The sequence below is a fragment of the Staurois parvus genome, unplaced genomic scaffold (genome assembly GCF_062004578.1).
Source record: "Staurois parvus isolate SC_StPar_1 unplaced genomic scaffold, SC_StPar_1.0 ptg000081l, whole genome shotgun sequence".
NCBI lineage: Eukaryota > Metazoa > Chordata > Amphibia > Anura > Ranidae > Staurois > Staurois parvus.
Genome location: NW_028317877.1, coordinates 12,855,363 through 12,878,684, shown reverse-complemented (window position 1 = coordinate 12,878,684; position 23,322 = coordinate 12,855,363). Strand labels below are relative to the sequence as shown.

General features: G+C 42.0%; 1 protein-coding gene across 3 annotated transcripts in view; it reads right to left on the bottom strand.

Annotated features, from left to right (window-relative positions):
- The window catches only part of LOC149468693 (U7-hexatoxin-Hi1a-like), a 69,030-nt gene extending 46,580 nt beyond the window's left edge, over positions 1 to 22,450 (bottom strand). Inside the window, exons 1-2 of one of the 3 annotated variants that reach the window (XM_089669789.1) lie at positions 22,321 to 22,425; positions 20,307 to 20,349 (exon numbers count right to left, since the gene is read on the bottom strand). The gene's annotated coding sequence lies outside the window, so the exon portion shown is untranslated. Of the gene's footprint in view, positions 1 to 7,238; positions 7,348 to 20,306; positions 20,350 to 22,320 lie in introns of those variants that run through there. The other 2 variants (XM_089669788.1, XM_089669790.1) reach the window with 2 other exon arrangements.
- Positions 22,451 to 23,322: the final 872 nt, after the last annotated feature.

Genomic DNA, 23,322 nt, shown 5'->3' with positions numbered 1-23,322 from the left:
AGCCAAAACTTATTTGAATAAAAATTGGATAATGTGATGGAAATAGAACGCTTAGGTTTATGTTGCTGTCTGTGTCCCCTGACTTTAGTGGTGTCATGACAGGACATGTAAGGAAATCTCTCCAAAGGGGTTGTCACTTTTGGCAATTGTCACTAGTGCACACAGTTGTAATAATAATTTGTAAAAATAGACTTGAAGACTTCCCTAATAATTACAAATGAGTCTAATCCCCTATTAAAGGTCTGCTTTAAAATGTCACTCCTTTTACTTTCTTTTTATATATGAGAATGACAAATATGGAGTGAGAGGAAATCTCACCAAAATGTCTTTTGGACAGCTCTCACTGGGGCATGTGTCCTCCATCTCAGACTGGCACATCAGTGCACTGGGAAATTCTCCAGTGACCCACAAGTATGGGAGTCAAAAATGTTCCAAAAATATATAAGTAGGGGCTGTTGTAACTCCAGCTCCATCCCATCACTCCTCTCTGTGGTCATCAAAAAGGTGGTCGATAGAGAGAGCTGGAGGTTCATGAAGACTACTCTTCAATACACTGTCAATATTCCTCAGGTGGCAGTCAAGGGCAATGGAGTGCTCTCTTCTGACTTTACTGTAAAGAAGGGAACCTGCCAGGGCTGTCCTCTTTCACCCAGGGGCGGACATTTGGAAACTCTGGCAATGCCCGAGGGCCCAGGGTCAGTAGGGGGCCCCATGAGATGCTCCTGGTACCTTTTTCATAGGATTTTTTGAATTTGGGCAAGGACACAGGGGCCCCATGATCCCCTATTGCCCGGGGGCCCTATGAGTTGTCAGTCCGCCCCTGCTTTCACCCCTTATCTTCATACCCTAGAGCCCCTGCTACAACACATTAGACTGAACCATGACATTAAGGGCATACAGGTTGGTGAGATATCACACAAAGTTGCCTCTTACACCAACGATCTACTGTTCTTCATTACCAGTCCTGAAACATCAGTCCCTAACCTGATCAAGGAATTAGATCTCTACTCTCAACTGCCTTAATTATAAGACCAATTTCTCCTCAGACAGGCTTAGTACCTTGCAATTGAAGTTCCCATTCAAATGGCAGCTGAGAAACTAAAGTACCTGAGAATTTTTCTTATATGGTCTTTAGCCACCACGTTTCAGAGCAACTTCCCCCAACTGTACTTGTCTATCTGACATGATCTTTGACATTGCCGCCTGCTCACCCATACTTGATTTGGCAGGAATAGTATTCTAAAAATAAATATGCTCCCCTGACTGCCGTACCTCTTCCAAACCCTCCCAGTGGCAGTCCCAATCATTTTTCTGTGGCAAGTTAAGCGAGAGTTTATACAATTCCTCTGGGCAGACTGCCCTCCTAGAATTAAAGGCAAATTTGTCTTTATTACATTTTCAACAACTTAACAAAACAAGGCATGAGAAATAATGAAAACAAGTACAAGTAGATAAACATAAAAAAAAAACACATCACAGATGTGACGATGATCCATGTGCGTAGGTGAAAATGATTCCAAACAACAGAAAGATGGAAGGATCAATAACACCGCAACGCATATTACGGAGATATGAATAAACAGAGTTTCAAGGGGGGCATCCCCAGCAAGATATAAGGAACAAAATGAGATAGCTCCGCATAATCAAGAGTATAAACCCAAACTTAGAAAAAAGAGAAGAAAATATAAGGAGAGGAGAAAAAAGAGAAGTCAGTTGTAGAGATAGAGAAAGATGAGAAGAGAGGGGGTCGGAAGACGGGAACGGCAAAAAGCAGAACCAAGGCTGTCCTCTATCAGTATCCCACCGCGGTAATCCCGCAAATCACACCTGGCGCGAGCGGCAGGGCCACACTGGCGGAACTTCCAAAAAGAAAATGAATCGGGGAAGCAAAGCTCAACTCCATCAGGGCACGACAGGGGAACACATATCATGGAGAGTTGAAGAGGAGGAGAAATGGAGCCAAACCGACCACAATAACTTATGTTTATCATAGGTATCATTGGCAAATACCAGCATTTCCTCCATACGCATGATATCATTAGGTTCAGAAACCCACATCGGGAGAGGTGGGGGGTGGCTGTTTTACAAAAGAGGGGTATCAATTGGCGGGCCGCAGATAGAAAAAAGCACAACAGACTTTTGTATTGCCAGTGAGCCCGGTATTATAGAGAGTAAAGCAATCTTTGGCGAAGGGGCCAAGGACTCACCATAGACCCTGTTATACACCACAAAAACCTGTCGCCAGAAGGGTTGTATTTGGTCACAATCCCACCAATATGGAGCTGCGTACCAACAGCTTTAGTAAAACGCCAGCAGAGATTAGGTGTAGAGGGAAACATTTTGTGCAGGGAGAGGGGGGTTCGCCTACAATTAAAACAGACATTCTCAGTATGCCCAAATATAATGGGGGCATGGCCTTCCCGGAACCACCCACTCCAGCAGAGCTGACACTACAAGTCCACATACAGAAACTGCATTACTGCAATATTATATTTTATCTACGCCAGTAGAAGAGACTGTTAGGTAATTGTTTCTGTGTTCTGGCTGTTTACAGTGGGGCAAAACAGTATTTAGTCAGCCACCAATTGTGCACGTTCTCCCACTTAACCACTTCCCGACCGGCCGTTGTATATAAACGGCCGGACGGTGGCAGTGCAGGGTCGGGTGGCCGTTTATGAACGGCCTCCCCGCCCCCTGCTTGTGCACGCTCCCTGGGAGCGCGCAGCACCGCGATCCGGTGCCCTCTGTGTCCTCCGGACACAGTGAAACACCGATCGTCAGACGGGACCTCTGTACGAGGTCCCGATCATGTGATCACTGATTGGCCAATCAGTGATCACATGCAAAGTAGTAAGCAAGATGTCACTTGTGACATCATTGCTTACTACGTGTGAAATCTGTGAATGATCACAGAGGTCACATGGTACAAGGCTATTCACAACAGCCTTGTACCATGTGACAAGGTGTGACCAATCACAGCTCACTCAGTACTTCTCAATGAGTGCTGGAATGCACACAGAGAGAAAGAGAAATGATTGCTTTTACATCCTATATGGGTGTAAAAGCAATCAGTGTGGAAAAAAAAAAAAAAATCTTCATCACCCCCCACAAGTAGTACAGTGTCACCATGGTGACACTGTACTGCTAGGGTGACAGTATGTAAAAAAAAAAAAAAAAAAAAATAATATAAAAAAATAAAATAAAAATGTAAAAAAAAATGTTTAAAAATTATAATTTTTGGTTATAAACTCATTTTTTTTTTTTTTACTAAAAAGATAACGGAATAAATTTTGGCAAAGATTTATGATGAAATATTATTTATTTGCAAAATTTTATAAAAAAAACACTTTTGTTCAAAATTTTTGGACTTTTTCATTTACATAACAAAAAAAATAAAAATCCCAGCGGTGAATAAATACCACCAAAATAAAGCTTTATCTGTCTCAAAAAAATGGTTAAAAATTAATTTGGGTACAGTGTTGCATGACTGCGCAATTGTCATTCAAAGTGTGATAGCGCTGAAAGCTGAAAATTGCCCTTGTCAGGAAGGGGGTAAAAGTGTCCAGTCTGGAAGTGGTTAAAAAGATGAGAGAGGCCTGTAATTGGCATTATGGGTAGACCTCAACTATGAGAGACAAAATGAGAACAAAAATCCAGACAATCACATTGGCTGATTTGGAAAGAATTTATTTGAAAATAATGGTGGAAAATAAGTATTTGGTCACCTACAAACAAGCAAGATTTCTGGCTCTCACAGACCTGTACCTTCTCCTTTAAGAAGCTCCTCTGTCCTGCACTCATTACCTGTATCAATGGCACCTGTTTGAACTTGTTATCAGTATAAAAGACACCTTTCCACAACCTCAAACAGTCACACTCCAAACTCCACTATGGTGAAGACCAAAGAGCTGTCGAAGGACACCAGAAACAAAATTTTAGACCTGCACCAGGCTGGGAAGACTGAATCTGCAATAGGCAAGCAGCTTGGTGTGAACAAATCAACTGTGCGAGCAATAATTAGAAAATGGAAGACATACAAGACCACTGATAATCTCCCTCGATCTGGGGCTCCACGCAAGATCTCACCCCGTGGGGTCAAAATGATCACAAGAACGGTGAGCAAAAATCCCAGGACCACACGGGGGGACCTCGTGAATGATCTGCAGAGAGCTGGGACCAACGTAACAAAGGCTACCATCAGTAACACACTACGCCGCCAGGGACTCAGATCCTGCAGTGCAAGACGTGTCCCCCTGCTTAAGCCAGTACATGTCTGGGCCCGTCTGAAGTTTGCTAGGGAGCATTTGGATGATCCAGAAGAGGATTGGGAGAATGTCATATGGTCAGATGAAACCAAAATAGAACTGTTTGGTAGAAACACAACTCGTGAGAGAATGCTGAGTTGCATCCAAAGAACACCATACCTACTGTGAAGCATGGGGGTGGCAACATCATGCTTTGGGGCTGTTTCTCTGCAAAGGGACCAGGACGACTGATCCATGTACAGGACAGAATGAATGGGGCCATGTATCGTGAGATTTTGATTGCAAAACTTCTTCCATCAGCAAGGGCATTGAAGATGAAACGTGGCTGGGTCTTACAACATGACAATGATCCCAAACATATCGCCCGGGCAACGAAGGAGTGGCTTCGTAAGAAGCATTTCAAGGTTCTGGAGTGGCCTAGCCAGTCTCCAGATCTCAACCCCATAGAAAACTTTTGGAGGGAGTTGAAAGTCCGTGTTGCCCAGCGACAGCCCCAAAACATCACTGCTCTAGAGGAGATCTACATGTAGGAATGGGCCAACAAACCAGCAACAGTGTGTGCCAACCTTGTGAAGACTTACAGGAAACATTTGACCTCTGTCATTGCCAACAAAGGATATATAACAAAGTATTGAGATGAACTTTTGATATTGACCAAATACTTATTTTCCACCATAATTTGCAAATAAATTCTTTCCAAATCAGCCAATGTGATTGTCTGGATTTTTTTCTCATTTTATCTCTCATAGTTGAGGTCTACCTATGATGCCAATTACAGGCCTCTCTCATCTTTTTAAGTGGGAGAACGTGCACAATTGGTGGCTGACTAAATACTTTTTCGCCCCACTGTATATGACTTGAATAAGCACAATGAAAGAACTTACAAGCATATGTGTATCAAAAGGAGATAGGAGGACTTCACTGGTGTTCTTCTGGAAGTTAAATTGAACTGCAATGGTGGATGGGAAATCTTTATTTTAAAAAACAGAGACACTTCCTTTTCTTGTTGAAGTGGAATAATAAAAACAGTTGCAGAGAATGCCCAGTAGATGGCCCTGATGAAAGACCTAAGTGATTCCAATAAGCTGCTGCGCTCTGACAGTCGGTTTGTGTTTAATGGTCTAAGCTAAGCAAACACATTATTTTGTAGATAGTGTTTTATTTAATCAGCTGTTTTCAATGAGCCTGAATTACATAACATTATAATGTAATCACAGCAAAACAGGAATACATTATACATAAATTAGCATGACATGGAGACATCTACCTATGATGCCAATTACAGGCCTGTCTCATCTTTTTAAGTAGGAGAATTTGCACAATTGGTGGCTGACTAAATACTTTTTTGCCCCACTTGTAACTGTAGCTACCTATAACTTCTTGATCTGAAACCTAATGACAGAGTATCTCTATCTGATTTTTATTATCACATGCACAGTGCCGGATAGCTAGGTCTGTGCTACTGTATGTATGTAGTGGTCACCTTCCAGTATATTAGTAGCTGAACCTGTTTATTGCAAAACAGTTTAAATGTAGCTGTTGATTACCCTGTCGCTTTTGGCCTGGTATTCTATAGCTAGTTCTAGCTTATAGATCAATAACCAGCCTATGCTAGAGCCATTAGATGTCCAGTTGGATGTCAGGCTAGAAACTACTAGGGAGGGACTGAAACACAGAGTAGAGTAGCAGTAGGAGTAGTAGGTTGACTGTGAATTCCAAGTACCAATGCCACACCACAGTTTATTATCAAACCCACTCTTCCACTTAGCGAAGATTTTGGTTCTCTTATTTACCTACATGTTTAGCACAATAACTCCCTCATCAAAAAGTACTGCAAAAGCAAACAAGCCTATTTATGGAAGATGTGACACGTTTAATACTACTTTAAGCACAGCTCAGTTGGATCATGATCAATGATAAGTTGACAAGTAAATTACATGGCACACAAAACAAGTTAGATCTAACATGACAGGTGTGGATCAAGTACAATTCCATTAAGTAGAGCTCACCATATGGCACTTGTGGAGGAGATCTGTTCCACGTACCTTCTTCTATGGTCTCTTCCTTTATCTGTTCTCTTCTTATTCATCTCTAGGTGTACTCTATTTCTATTGTTATTGTGTTATACTATATACAGTAGTTGTTTGGCAGGCACTGTTAAAACCTTCCCCTGTCTTTTCAAGGGATATGTAGACCCTTACTTATTGCTTTTGTCTCTATTCTGGGACAAGAAACAATCTGTTCTCCTCTAGGCTTCCATGGTAGATACAGTGGTGTATTTAGGTTTTGTTCTTCCCTAGGCAACACAAAAATTGGAGGCCCCCCCGCCCAGCAGAGAGAGCCTGACACCGACTAACACCAGCCCCCGCCCGAGAGAGCCTTCCACTAACACACACACACCCCGGTGAAAGAGAGAAAGACACTTACCTTCACAGCTCTGGACATCCCCAGGAGCGACAATTGGGCTCTGCATACACCATCAAGCAGCCCGCAGCCTCTCTCGGATCCCACCTGATCCCCATGCCGCATATGTCCCTTTTTCCAGGGGCAGTGCTAAAAAAGTGCCTCCCTAGGCAAATGCCTTGTTTTCCTTGTGGTAAATACACCCCTGGGTAGATAGGTTAGTTAAGCGATAGTGTAGGCAATTCTTATTACATCAGTGTCTGTCTACTTCTAGTTATTCATTTTTAGCATGAGTCAATGTTGACTTTATGCTTTTTGCAAAGAGACCGCAAGACCGTAAGAATGCTGCTTTTACTTATATTCACTCCAGAACTGTTTTGAGAAGACAAAACTATTCCAAAATGTCAGTGTATTTATAGTCTTGTCCTGTGTCTGTTAATGTGACTCACATTTTAAAATATCTTTGTCTTATTGTCATGGAATAGTAAATTTTATGTTTAAAAAAATGAACAGTATACAAGAAAAAATATAAAAGGTAATGCTAGCAAATCTCAAGCTGTCATCACTTACCTGTTGAAGCTTCTCGTGCTCCTTAAAACAAATCAGCTTCTCGTGCTCCTTAAATCTTTTCAGTCACTCTCAGTCTTTAACGTCTCCTTTTAAATTGTGATGATATTGTAAAGTTTCAGATAGTGATTCATTGTATAACCTGTTACTCCACCCATTCTGCATTGCTCTATGTGTGATACCCAGATGGTATTTCAAAATAAAATTTCATGTGGTTCTACTTCTGGTATGTGCAAAACAATTTTATTGTGTAGGGAAGACCAAAGAACAGATTTAGTGAAGCTAACAACATTTGATACTGTCATAACAAGGAACTAAATTATTTTATTTCTACTGCCCAATACTAATATGCTGCTCATGTCCTGAAAGCCTTCCCACACAGGTGTATTGATTTGTGATAAAATGTTTAGAAATGCAGTGCTTTTTATTATATACTGTTATTGCACTGGGCTAAGTTGTATTCAGTCTAATAAATCCAAAGTTACATAGTTGTAAATCTGTGAACTAAAGTGGGTTAAAGTATACAAATAGCCCAAACTTTTTTTTTTAGTTTTGGAAAATTTTAAAACCAATGTCAGAACTACTGCTACAGACCATCAGGGCCAATAGGGGCTACAGCTGTCAATCACCGGGCCCCAGTCGGAGATTCCCTGCCAACACCCAGCAATCGCCGAGGAACACTGACAAGGGAGAGGTCTGTATATAAACAATACAGATCTCTCCCCTGTCAGCACCAGCATGCTGCTTTGGATTGCTATGCATAGAAGAGCAATACCAAGCAGCATGCTTACACAGTAAAACACACACAGCACAGTTTGTAAAACAGCACACAGTTAACCCTTTGATCACCCCAGATGTTAACCCCTTCCTGCCCAGTGTCATTAATACAGTGTCAGTGCTTTTTATTAGCACTGATCACTGTATTTGTGTCCCTGGGGATGTCAGTAGCAGTTAGTCAGTTCCGCCCCAGTGTCAGAATGCCCGCTGCAGTCCTGCTATAAGTCGCTGATCAGTGTCATTACTACGATTGAAAAAAAAAAAAAAAATCTAGTATATATACTGCCATTTGTAGATGCTATAACTTTCACGTAAAGCAAATAATTTACATGTATTGGGATTTTTTTTTTAGCAAAGACATGTAGCAGAATACATTTTGGCCTAAATTTATGACAAAATTTGATTTGTAAAATGTTTCTACTGGATATGTTTTATAGCAAAAAGTTAAAAATATAGCTTTTTCTTCAAAATTGTCGGTCTTTTTTTGTTTATAGCGAAAAAAATAAAAACCACAGAGGCGATCAAATACCATAGAAAGAAAGCTAAATTTGTGGGAAAATAAATTTCATTTGGGTGCAGCGTTGCATGACCACGCAATTGTCAGTTAAAGTAACGTAGTGCCATATTGCAAAAAATGTCCTGGTCGGGAAGGGTGTAAATCCTCTGAGGGCAAGTGATTAAACTAAAATCCTCTGAGATTCGAGGATGGAATTGCTGGCCTGTTAAATATAAGCTGGGAGACAGCCCTAGATGCTAAAGATTTTACGACAAGATTATTGTCTCAAGACAGCAGAGTTTAGCTGAGACAAGTAATATTTGGATTTACTTTATTTCCTTTCAAGCTTCTGATCAGTTAATACAAGGCCTCCCTTTTAGTTATGATAAAAAAATCTTCATTTGTGATTGCTTTCGCAGTATTTTTATCATGTCACAATTTTTAAAGTGAAATATTTAGGTGAATTTTCTTACTTCATGTTCAAAACACTGATCTCTTAGTGAAGTTTTTGTTTCAGCAGAATTGTGCTAAATGTGGATATAGAACAGGTTTTTCAGGTTCCATCGGTTGTTTCCAACTAGTTCTCTCCATACACTGAGAATACTGGAAGGGAAAATCATGTGACACATATTATTTCTGTATATTTATTATCATTCAGGCCTTCATTAGTGTATGTTGTCTGTTTTTATTTGTGTATCAGAAATTCTCTTGTGTTTAGCTCATTTATGTTTGGCTGGAGGTTAAAGAGAGAAATGTGTAAGTTTTCATTACTGACTGCTTTAAAATACTAGTTACTCGGATTTAAAGTTTAACTACAGACAAAACTTTTACAAAATGTTTGATAGAGTAAGGGGGGTTACAACCTCTGTCAGGTTTTTGTTTGCCATCTGTGTCCCAAAGGGGAGATTTCCCTTTACTTCCTGCTCCATAGCTAAAACAGGAAGTGAGAAGCAATCCCTCCAAAGTGAGGGAATTCTGGCATGTTACCAGGGTCACCAGAACTAGTGTCCCCATTGGAAGATTTCCCCTCTATTACTGTTCTGGTGTCAATCCAAAATTTGGGATTTTAATTTTCACTTTTAATGATAATGATAAACAGGACATATAGAGAGGGTCACCAACAGCATTAAAAACTGACAGGTCTTCTAATCCACTCTATCCAAAACAAAAAAGACGTTTGCCTTTAGTTACACTTTAAAGTGTTTCTAAACATATGTTTTTTCTTCAAAATAACAAACATGTCATACTTATCTGCTCTGTGCAATGGTTTTGCACACAGTAGCCCTGATCCCCCTCTTCTCAGGTCCCCCACTGGCACTTCTGGCTTCTCATCCCAGCCCAGTGCTCCCATAGCTTGATATGGGGGCATTTGTGAGGGCTTGCTCCAGAGCCTTGCTGTCTGTGTCTATTGAGCCAGATAGCGGGAAACTAGCCCTGCCCCCCCTCTTCATCCTCCTTGCTGTGATTGAAAGCAGCAGGAGCCAGTGGCCTCTGTAGCAATCATGCACACAGGGATGGATGCAAACCTCCATTTTGCTAAAGGATCTTCCATCTTGTATCATGTCTACTCCCAAATCAGGCTTCCTCCTCCAATTCCCCCCCCTCAGGAACTTGGTCTGTGTTAAAAAGGCAACAGGCCCCAGTGGGAGAGCTCCAGGGCTATAAAATTCCAACCGAGCTGGGGCCTAGATGTCTGTTAACTTCTCAATCTGGGATATCGTAAAGCCATAAACCAAGTCCTTCACTGAGCTCAAGGACATTCCAGATAAACAGTAAACCAGACACCACATTCAACATCCATTTTCCCCTATGATTACATATCTTGGATTATGAAAGACGTACACAAACATGGAGCACATATTCGGATGGCTCACTTTAATACAAATCTTTTGAGATATTACATCCCCTAGCTGAGATCAACAGAAGAGCAGAAAATAATATCTCCTTAACCATCCCAGCAGGTATGACATATTTCATATGTAGACGTTCAGCAGACCATTCTGCGTATTAATTTACCAGTGGGTGGAATGTTACATGTACCTAGGAAAAGTTATTGACCAAAGTATAATTTATGAGGGCTTTGGTCAGAGCCTGAGCTCCCCACCTACAACTCCCTCCCCAAATGAGGCAATTGGTTCTCTGCTTCAGGGAGACACCTTGCTGAGTTCCTAGAAAAGCTAACCTAAGCTGAGTTGAGTGAAGTTGTAGATTCTCCCTTTTAAAATTGGAACTAACTTTGGGAGATAAGAAATCCTTTTGGCTCTGAAACCTGATCTGCTTAAACCAGGACGTTTGGCAAGTACTTTACCTCCCTAAATTCCTTTCTGTTATCTCTTTGCTGTGCTATTGCTCTTTGTATTTTTATATATATATATACAGTTGCAAGAAAAAGTATGTGAACCCCTTGGGATTACGTGGAGTTTTGCATGAATTGGGCATAAAATGTGCTCTGAACATCATCTAAGTCACAACAATAGAAGGACACAGTCTGCTGAACATAATACTACACAAACATTAGATCTGGCCATGGTTTAATTGCACATAACATGTAAACATTCACAGTGCAGGGAGGAAAAAGTATGTGAACCTTTGGACCTAATAACTGGTTGACTCTCCTTTGGCAGCAATAACCTCAACCAAACGTTTCCTGTAGTTGTAGTTGTAGATCAGACCTGCACAAAGATCTGGAGTAATTTTGGACCACTCCTCTTCACAAAACTGTTTCAGTGTAGCAATATTCTTGGGATGTCTGGTGCGAATCGCTCTCTTAAGGTCATGCCACAGCATTTCAATCGGGTTGAGGTCAGGACTCTGACTGGGCCACTCCAGAAGGTGTATTCTGTGCTGTTGCAGCCATTGTTTTGTTGAATTACTTGTATGCTTTGGGTCATTGTCCTGTTGCATCACCCATCCTCTGCGGAGCTTCAGTTGGTGGACAGATGGTCATACGTTTTCCTGCAAAATGTCTTGATAAACTCTGGAATTTATTTTCCCATCAATGACAACAATCCGTCCAGGCCCTGAGGCAGCAAAGCAGCCCCAAACCATGATGCTCCCTCCGCCATGTTTTACAGTGGGGAAGAGGTTTTGGATGTTGGTGTGCTGTGCCTTTTTTTCTCCATACATAGTGTTGTGTGTTCTTCCCAAACAACTCAATCTTGGTTTCATCTGTCCACAGTATATTTTGCCAGTAGTGCTGTGGAACATCCAGGTGCTCTTTTGCAAACTTCAAACGTGCTGCAATATTCTTTTTGGACAGCAATGGCTTCCTCCATGGTGTCCTCCCATGTACTCCATTCTTGTTTAATGTTTTCCTTATTGTAGATGTGTCAACAAAAATGTTAGCATGTGCCAGAGATTTCTGTAGGTCTTTAGCTGACACTCTGGGATTCTTCTTTACCTCATGCAGCATTCTGCGCTGTGCTCTTGCAGTCATTTTTACAGGACAACCGCGCCTAGGGAGAGTAGCAACAGTGCTAAACTTTCTCCATTTGTAGACAGTCTGTCTTACCGTGGACACATGAACATCAAGGCTTTTGGAGATACTTTTGTAACCCTTTCCAGCTTCATGCAAGTCAACAATTCTTGATCGTAGGTCTTCTGAGAGCTCTTTTCTGCGAGGCATGGTTCACATCAGACAGTGCTTCTTGAAACCAGTAAACCGAAAACAGGTGTGTGTTTTTTAAGGGCAGGACAGCTGTCAGCAACACATCCAATATCATCACACTGATTGGAGTCAAGGTTGGCTCACTCCTGGCTCCAATTAGCTCTGGGAGAAGTCATTAAGCTAGGGTCTCACATACTTTTTCCTTTCTGCACTGTGAATGTTTACATGTTATGTGCAATTAAACCATGGCAACATCTAATGTTTGTGTAGTATTATGTTCAGCAGACTGTGTTCTTCTATTGTTGTGACTTAGATGACGTTCAGAGCACATTTTATGCCCAATTCATGCAAAATTTCATGTAATCCTAAGGGGTTCACATACTTTTTCTTGCAACTGTATATATATATATATATATATATATATATATATTGGCTACATCTTTTTCTGTAAATAGTTTTTATTGCACCCTTTTAACATTTTAGTAATAAATCTTACTTTCTGAAAGTGCTGAACTGTTTCTAAAGCTCTTTTATGCAAACTAAGAACCTCTGCCTCTGAAGAGCACTACTGTGGGTGTGTTTTAAACTTCGGTATATCTATGTCTGTGGTGACAGTGGTATACAGACGCTTATGCAAACATCATAGTGTTATTGCTGATATTGAGTTTCCTTTTTCTCTGTACAAAAAGGAGGTGGTGGCAGTGTGAAGGGTTAATTGTGTAATTAACCTGACCCAGTAACAATCGCACTCAGGCTGCAGGTACACAGGTTGTGGTCCATTAGCTGCAAAATCTGTGTGCAGGGTGCAGCTGGGCGTGGCATTGTTACCCACGTGACAGCGTGGTTTTAGATTGGCTAGTTCTTCGGTCACGAGTTTGGTGAGAAGGTCTGGGGTCTGACGCCGCGATCGTCACAGCCTCTGCTACTGTCTTTGAACCAATGAGGAGGGAGAAAGCAGAGAGATCCTCTGCTCTCATGCACATTGCTGAATCGAGATCTAGCTCAAGTAAGTATAAAGGTGGGGTAGGAACTACATGCAGAAGGTTTTTTAAAAACCTCCTGCCTTTAGAACCACTTTAAGCAAACATATTTTAAAGAGGTGAAGACAAGTCAATTGTGATTGATACAGTGTAGCAGTAAATTTTCTGCAGCTGCTCTGTTGTCTATGCTCTCTATGCATCCATACCACAGCTCAGCAGCCACCCTATTGGCTATCACTGGGAAGTTCTTCCTGTTCCTAGACCCCCTGATGACACCATTATTGTAATTCAGTAATCCAAAGGAGAAGCAGACAGGATATTCATCTAATGATGTCAACTTCCTAACAGGCCCCTGTGAGGCTAGAAGATTAGAATGTTCATGTGACACCTCACGTTTTTAGGAGTGCTCTGCTGCTTTTAATTGGCAATTATATGCTAAAGGTACATTACTTTAATAAATGTTTTGTCATTTTCAACCGTGGTAATGAGTCCCTGTACAACAGCCAAACATCAGAGTTTAAAGTGACCCTGACATGATTTAAAGAGAGTAAAACACAACTCCTCCCTGAAGAACTCTGCCACAAGATGTTCAATTAGCTTGAACAATCAGGAGTGACAGATTACAGTAACCCCTCTCTGAGCTCTATGGTTTTGTCCACTGATCCCTATGTCACATCACAACACAAAAGTGAGATAGAGGTCAGTGAGAACCAGGCATTCAACAGTTTGTTAGGGGTTGCTACCTTTCCAGATATAATGGCCACTGTGGATGTGGTCTATTTTGAAAAGCATGTGGGTGGGGCCAACTTGCCTTACACGTGCGGGGTACCTCTTCTTGTGTACATGCTCACTAATGCCTGGGCTTGCGCAGGATTTGGTTCCGTGCTGTGGGTATGAGAACACTGGCTGTACTAATCACTATGACCCATGTTTATTCATGCTGGGATAAATAGCACTGTTGGTGCAAGTGCTGATTTTAGGAGCAGTTAATAAATTGTTACTATTCAGAGAGCATTATTGTGGTCCCATTCTATTTTTGCATGTGCTGTTTCCATGGTGAGGAACACTGAGGAGGAAGGAGCAAGAGGAATAGCTGATGCCACATATGTACAAGGTAGTTATGACCTTGAGATCTGTATTGAGGTCCATTGCACAAGGTGTCACGGAACTTGAGAAAAGTGTAAGATAGAGATAAATAACATCATGGTGGTAGAGGAAATACAGATTTAATGAATATTGAAGAACTATTATATTGTCATTGGGCAGCACAGTGGCTAAATGGTTAGCACTTCCGCCTGGCAGTACTAGGGTGATTGGTTTGAATCCCAACCACGGCATCACCTGCCTGGAGTTTGCATGTTCTCCCTGTGCCTGTGTGGACTTCCTTCGGGTACTCTGCACAGAGAGCAGGTTTCTAGAGTATATAATGCAAAGTAGTGCTTACCCCTGAAGGGGCTCCTGATAATATACCCTAGCTAGTACAGAGGCTGCCAGTCACAAGCACACTAACAGTACAGGCGCAATCTAGGGGATGATTTTGTAGAATTTATTGCTAAGTAAATGTGAACATGATTGGGGTTTAAGGATGACAGAATACAATCTTTACACTTAATCTTAATAACTTCAAAAACACACAAATTCCAAATTAGGTCCTACTCACAGTGCCCAATGAGCTGTACATAATTCAGCCCAAAGAGAAACTGGAACCCTCCTGGCAGAAGAAAGAACACTCTGAGAAGGCCTCCCAAACATGTATCACCTACCCAGCCACCTTCTGGGCAACTCCTTCCAAGGATTGGCTGAGGCATGATAAATATTCTTGCTGGTTAGTTAACTCTCCCTTGTCTTATATTCTGGAAGTTTCTCTAGAAGCAGGTGAGAAACATCAAACACCCAGCTTGGTAAACCCCAGCCGGACAAAATCAATAAATCACTGCTCCACTGACTACAGTGAATCCAAAAACTAAATTTGGTTTAACAGTCTAACTAGAGGGGGACAATACAGAGAAAAAGGGCCAAACCTACCAGAAGCAAAACCCCCACCAAGCAAAAATCTTTTCCCTCTTTAGCAAAACAATCTTCCCCTACCAAGAACCCTAACCCCAATGTATCCCCTTCTCAGCCAGCACAATTCTATCCCCATCTCCTATTGCCATCCAAACCTAATTCTCCCTGCTCCAGCATGCCGTCCATGGAAAGCACAGTGCACATGCATCGGTGATGTAACCGGCTGCTACACATTGAAATATCACAAAAATGGCGCACATTTAAATGATATTCACTGTACCTGAGCCTTATTATAGGCTTACCTGTAGGTATAAGAGGAAAAGCAGAGTTTACTACAACTCTGAGCACTTGTATGCGTGAACCACTATAGGCTATCACAGTCTGATAAACAGTAGGTAGAACTAATCACAGAGCATCAAGACTGCCAGCCTCTCAGAGAGCCCTATCTGCATACCAAGAAGTCAGATGATTGTTGGAAGCATTTGAAACTCACAATTAAACTTTCACATGAAGATGGAATTACTGGCTGGGCCTGCCATTTAGTTTAAAAAGAAAACATTAGTTGTCTCACATTTTTTAAAGTAAAAATGAATTTTCCAAAAACAATGACCCCCCCCATTGAAGTTTTTTTCACAAATACATACCCCCCCATAGGATAAGCAGAATTTTGCTAAATACTGTATGTTTATGGAACATGCTTTTTAGGTACCATCAGCTGTTTCTAACAAACTCTGCCTACACACTTAGGGTCTTTTCACCTGATCTTTCCAATCAGGACTACCTGTCAGTTTTTCAGATGGACCTGATTGGAAGGTCCATGTGGGTGTATTGGCAGGCTGATATAAACGGACTTGTGTTCGTTTACACCTGCCCAGGGCTTTTTTTTCCCAGAGAATAGGTCCAGGATCTAACAGTTCCTGTCCCCAACCACGCTTAAACCCCGCCCCCCACCACACCTTCTTTAGAGGAGAGAAGTACAGCCGCACCAAATGTAATAGGTTAAGGCTTAAAACTGTGTATCACACAAGGCGCATGGTTCAGGAATGTGTAACATACAAAATACAGGACACAGGAGTGTGTATTGTGCAGTTGTGAGACATGCGTTTCACACAGGGCGCAGAAAAAAAAATCAGCAAAAGGGATAGTACTTACATTCATGCGAAGCATCCCTTGTGCTCATGAAAATGAAACATACAGCTCTGTGTACAAAGTAAAGAGGTCAAGAATATGTAACACAGAGCCCAGCACAGAGTGCAGTGGCAAAGCGTGTGTAATATGCAGTCAGCATACAGAATACAGGGCTCAGGAGTATGTAATGCAAAACCATTGTACAGAGTATAGAATTCAGGAGTGCCATCCAGAGGCCTTTAATATATAACATACAGCACAGCATACAGAGTATAGCAGTTGTGTGTATGTAATGTACAAAGTGTTACATGAGTCTCACCACTGCACCCTGAATGCTTTGCCATACAATACATACTCTTGGTCACTGTACTCTGTATGCTTTACTGTCCCCCAGCAAATTTCCCTAGTGTTCTTCAAGCAACAATCCCCCTTCCTTCAAGTATCCCCCCCAAAAAAAATTAACCATCAAATCCTCACCTCTGCACACCTCTATGGTTACCTCTGTGTCCCCCATCGACAGCTCACCTATACATTCCTCATCCATAGCTCAACTCTTCTTTCCCCTGTACACAGCTCCACTTTGTACCCCTATCCACAATTCACCTTAGCATCCTCCCCCATCCACAATTCACTTTTGCCCCCCCCCCCATCTTCAACTCTCCTCTGCACCCTCCATCTGCAACTTACACCCACAGTCCACAACTCACCTCTGCACCCCAATCCACAGCTCTCACCTTTGCCACCCCCCCATGTTTAACGTCTGCACCCCCAGCTTCCCCCACAGCTCTCGCCTCTGCACAACCTGCCCCACCCTCCACAGCTCTCATTTTGCACAACCTGCCCTCTCCTCTCCACATCTCTCACTTTGTACAACCTGCCTTCTGCCTTCTGCAGCTTTCACCCCTGCACAAAGCTCCCCCCTTCCTGGTTCTCCTCTCTGCACAAATTTCCACCCCCTAGCTATACTCTCTGCTAAAATTCCCCCAAGCTCTCCTCTCTCTGCATAAATCCCCCCTCCCCCAGAGATACGCTTTCCCAGTTATCCTCTCCTGAAAAGTCTCCGACCCCCAGTTTTCCTCTCTGCACAACCCCCCCCTCAGGTTTCCTCTTTGCTTAAATCCCCCCTCCCACACACGCACTTTCCCAGTTCTCCTCTCTGCACAAATCCCCTGGCTCTCTTGTCTACTAACCCCCCACCCCACTTTCACAGTTCTCCCTGCACAAATTCCCCCACTTTACCAGTTCTCCTCTCTGCACAAATCCCCCCAGCTCTCCTCTCTGCTAAAATCCCACCCACATGTTTACAGTTCTCTCTGCACAAATTTCTCCCTGCTCTCCTATCTGCACATATCCCCCCCCCCCTCCACTTTCACAGTTCTCTCTGCACAAATTTCCCCCCGCTGTCCTTTCTGCACATACCCTCCCCCCCCCACACACACACACTTTCACAGTTCTCTCTGCACGAATTTCCCCCAGGTCTACTCTTTGCACATAGCCCCCCCTCCCACACACACACACTTTCACAGTTCTCTCTGCACAAATTTACCCCAGCTCTCCTCTCTGCACATATCTCCCTCCACACACACACTTTCACAGTTCTATCTGCAGAAATTTCCCCCAGGTCTCCACTTTCTTTGCACATATTCCCCCCCCCCCACACACACACACACTTTCACAGTTCTCCCTGCACAAATTCCTCCCAGCTCTCCTCTCTGCATCCCCCCCCCCCCCCCCAACATCCACACACACACACACACACACACACACACTTTCAAACCTTGAATAAAAAGCCCCACACCATAAGCCCCCCTCCACCAAACTTTACACTTGGCACAATGCAGTCAGGTAAGTACCATTCTCCTAGCAACCACCAAACCCAGATAGGTCCATCACATTGCCAGACAGAGAAGCGTCATTCATCACTCCAGAGAGCACGTCTCCAGTGCTCTAGAATCCAGTGGCGGCATGTGTTACACCACTGCATTCGACACTTTGCATTGCACTTGGTGATGTAAGGCTTGGGCGCAGCTGCTCGGCCATGGAAACCCATTCCATGAAGCTCTCTATGCACTGTTGTGCTAATCTGAAGGCCACAGCAAGTTTGGAGGTCTTTAACTATTGACTCTGCAGACAGTTGGCAACTTCTGCACATTGTGTGCTTCTGACCTCCTCTGTTATTTTACGTGGCCTACCACCTCGTGGCTGTGTTGCTGTTGTTCCCAGTTGCCTCCACTTTGTTAAAATACCACTAACAGTTGACTGTGAAATATATAGTAGCAAGGAAATTTCATGGATGGACTTATTGCACAGGTGCTTAACCCAACTATACAAATCTTAGCACCTAACTAGGAGGGTGCTACATCATGTTTTTAGAAGTGCTTGTTTGCTTCTTATATGCTAATGGTACTTTACTTTAATGTTTTGTCACTTTTAACTGTGGTCATGAGTTCCTGTAAGACAGCCAAACATCAGAGTTTAAAGTAACCCTGATATGATTTGAGGAGAGTAAAACACAAATCCTCCCTGAATAACTCTTAAGGCGATAAAGTAACTTGAACATCTGGGAGCGTTAGATGCTGGCATCCCCCTCTGAGCTTTGTGGTTTCATTCACTGATCCCTATGTCCCTAAATGACATGGTAGTAAGGTAGGGGTTGTTGAGCACCAGGCATCCAACAGTTTGTTGCCACCTTTTCAGCTGAAAAAGCTTTGGGTGTGGCCCATTATTTTTTTTCTTACTGCATAGAAATACTATATCAGTAACACGATGGTGAAAATTTAGGAACTGTATTTCTTTACACAGAGAGATTAAACAAGCCAATTTTATTTAGGCTGTTTTTGCACTATTGCTTAGTATATCCACTCAAAGACCAAGCATTATTTATGACGTTTTGTTTACAAGTTTAAATCTGTATTTTTTACTAGAAAATGGCTTATAACCCCCGAACACTATATATATATATATATATATATATATATATAGCAAAGACCCTAGAAAACAAAATGGCAATCCTTGCAATTTTTTATGTCACATAGAATTTTCACAGTGGTTTTTCAAACGCATTTTTATGGGAAAAAATACATTTTAGTGCATTAAAACAAAACAAAGCACAATATATACCCCACTTTTTTTTGTAAAATATAAAAGAGGATGTTACGGCAAGAAAATAGATACCTAGCATGTCACACTTTAAAACTGCACTTGCATGTAGAATGGCGACAAACTACAGTACTTAAAAATCTTCATAGGCGATGCTGTAAACATCTTTACAGGTTAACTGTTTAGAGTTACAAAGGATGTCTAACACTAGAATTATTGCTCTAGTGATCGCGGTGATACTTCACATGTGTGCACGATTTACATATGCGTTTGCTTCTGTGTGCGAGTATGGTGGGCTAGGGGCGCTTTACATTTTTTTTCTTTTTTTTAATTTTTACACGGCACCTTTAAAAAAAAAAAAAAAACACTTTTATTACTATTGCAAGAAATATAAACATCCCTTGTAATAGAAATCTGCATGACAGGTCCTCTTTAAGAAAAGATTTGGGGTCAAAAAGACAAATAGTTTTTGAGCTTTTGCTTTAAAAGAGAAAAAAAATTATTTACTTCCACCGACCGGAAGTGATGTCATGATGTCGCTGCGGTCCTTAATGATGATAGAAGTGATCAAAGAGTCTTTCATCGCTGCCATCTTGAGGAGGCTGCACTGTCGGATTGTTTCTCAGGCTGTCCGGCGTTAGAAACAGAGAGCCCCTTCCACCACTATGGAAAGTGATCCAATGGCTCAAGGACTGCCTTTACGTGAAAGCCAGCCGTTCGCTGAAAAATCGGTTCCGGGGCTGACTGCTTCTAAACCACTTGAAAACTGCAACGTTTATTTACATATTGTGGTCTTCAAGTGGCTTTAACATACACCAGGGCTGATACCCTTATGGCTGTCTTCAAAGTGCTGGTTGTATCTGTAAGACTAGATGTTCAGAGCATCCCACCCCCATTTACATCAGATGTCAAGAGCCCCAAACCATCAGCAGTCAAGAGACCCCCAATTTCCCTTACATCAAAGTGCAACTCCTTACCTTGTGCTGCTGCCGGGAAGAAGCTGTCCTCCTCTGCTGTGAACTGTTGAGGCAAGGTGGAGACTGAGATGAGGGGATTGCCGCAACTGCAGGAGAGGTGCAAGGGCCACATGAAATGGCCTGGCAGGCCGCATTCAGCCCCTGAGCCTTGGGTTTGACACGTGTTATACACTATACAAACGCCTGCATTTAGGCATTTTGTATGTAGATTTACAGTATTTGCTTGGATATTTTGCTAGGATTGTGGGCTAATCTTTGGTACCTTGAAAGGAGTAATGCTGTAGAGCGTGAGCAGATTGTCAAATGGTGGGTGTGGCCACATTGCACAGGTTTCTAAAAGGACATGGTTAAATGAAATGCTCACTGTATACACATATGCTCTGGCCCTTTTATCCACAAATATGCTATAATTACTGTATCACAAGCAACAGTCTCATAGAAACGCATACATCTCAGCACAATCGGTTTTCAATTACTTTTCTGCACACAGAATGTATAGCAAACACTTTGAAGGAACAAACCTTAACCCCTTCGCGCTGGCGGCACACAAATATGCAGCCTCAGAGAACTGGGCTTTTTTCCATGGGGCAGCATATTTGCATACCTGTCTTTCTGCTGGGAGCGCGTGCTTTAGTTAAAAAAAAAAAACCTGAAAAACGCGCACTATTATTTCTGAGCTGTATTACGGGTACAACAACAACAACAAATAACATACACATATATGGTATTGCTGCGATCATCAAGGGCTGGAAAATTTATTTTGGGTTGTTCTTTGGTGGTAGGTTATGGTAGTAACAAGAAACACACAGCTAAATTAAAAAATAAATATTTTTTTTACTATTTTGGGCCAGTTTTCCTTTGATAATAAAAAAAATCAGGAGATATCCATTACCATTCACAACCAAATGAAAGCCCAATTTGTCCTGAAAAAAAACAAGGTATAATTCACCTGGATGTACAAAGTAGATGTGGTGATATGCACGGTTTTACTAACACGTCAACGTTGCAAAATTGTGCTTAGGCATTAAGATTTGTTTTACCCTTAGGTGTGAAGGGGTTAATAAAAACCTCATTAAAATACTTTGGGACTACTGTACCATCCGTAATTGTTAAAAAAATGCATACAGCACATGGAGTTTAGAGGTTAGAGGTAGGTAATGTACAACAGGGGTCAGGAGAATGTAACACACACTGTGCAGGCATTTGGATTATATACTGCAAAGCCAAGCCTAACCCAAGCAAAACCTGTGCCCAGGAAAAATCGCCTACTTTCCAGCAAATAATTTCCCCCTTTCAAGAACTACCTATTTCATCCTCCCCACCCAGCAGAAACCCCCCCCCCCCCCACCTCATCCAAGCACAATTCTTCCACTTCCCAGTACAGTTCACTTACCTCCCCACCTTCCTGGGACACTTACCACCGATGACCAAGAGGATTCATTGGTGTCAGGCATGTGCAGAAAGCTGCTCCCTTAGGGCACCTAGGCTGGCCCTGCTGTGCCAGCATTACACATTGCTTCTTCTGCTTCTCACCAGGTCTAGTTTAGTAGGAGGAAGAGGAGAGTCCATCCACAGCTGGGAACTTAGCTAAGCCTGAATGCCTAAATGCATTCACAGCTATAGACGAGCTTAGTCTAATGGACAACAGGTAGAACTATCAAAGCACCACGACGGCCAGCCTAACAGAGAGCTCCCACTGCAACCCAAATAATCAGATGCTTATTGTAAAAACTCTGATTGGAAATGACTGACCTAGCCTATAAAATACCAGATGGGTGGCAGCCCTAAACGCTAAATATTCTACACCTAGATCACAACAGAGTTAAGCATTGCAGGAGCTGTGGAAGGGAGGCTTATGTTTGCTTGCATACATTTCCTTTAAGAAGCTCTTATCCTAGGCCTGCCTTTTTAGTTAGCAATATAAAAACCTTCAGTTGTGTTTGCTTTAGCATTTTTGTTATCATTCATGTCGCATCTTTTAAAGTAAAACATTCAAGTGAATTTTTCTACTTACTGTTCAAAACAACAACCTCCTCTTAGTGACGCTTTTGTCTCACAAGCTGCGTATGCCGACACCACTGAGATAAGCAGGATTGTGCTACATGTTGACATGGAACAGGTTTTTCCGGAACCATCAGCTGTTTCTAACTCCACCTACACACTGAGGATACAGGAAGGGAAAATCATGGTGAAAATGAGGAGTCATGTATTGTTTCGTTTTTTTCTATATAATTTAGGCCGTATTTGCTGTACATTGCTTGTTTTCATTTTGTGTATGTGATTTCCTTGTGTTTGGTTGATATACCGTATGTTTTGAAATGAAAGTTTTAGAGGACCAGTACATTTACAAAGATATTTTGTTCTAGTTTGTTCTTTTGTTTTATGACCCTGTCGCAACTGCATGTTGAGGGGGCATCAGGGGTCTAACAAACAAACCCCTGTGTCTCCTCTTCAAAAAAAAGTACCTGAATATTTTTATACTGTCACATAGGGTTCATATTAGCTCCCTTGTGACAGTAATTAGGTTTAATTTAAAAATAAATTTTAAAAAATATAAAATAAAAAGTAACAATGATAAAAAAGACTCCAGTTCCTCAACCCCCTGTCCTCCACCCAGTCACATACTTACAAAAACAGCTAGGCCTATGTCAACAGCAGAATCACTTTGGGATACAGAAAAAAGGAATGCTAAAAATGGGTAGAGAAGAGGCTCATGCCCATGGGTCAAAAAACAGGATTTCTGACTAAAATCCATTTCTCTGAGTTCTTTAATGGACACTGAGTCAGACAGAATTGTGTTACAACTGGGTTATACTGCTGCCTACAGGAGAATTGGACACTGCCAAGCTGTTGGCAGCCAAGTATAACCTCTCGCAGTCCCATCATGCTTCAGTTTTGTGCGTGTAGTAGGAGTAATAGTAACAAAGAGGGGTGGGACTGTTGGAAATATTCTGGGCTCACAGATTTAAACCAGAAGGCCTGAACATAATGTAACATAGGCATGCTGGAAGCCATT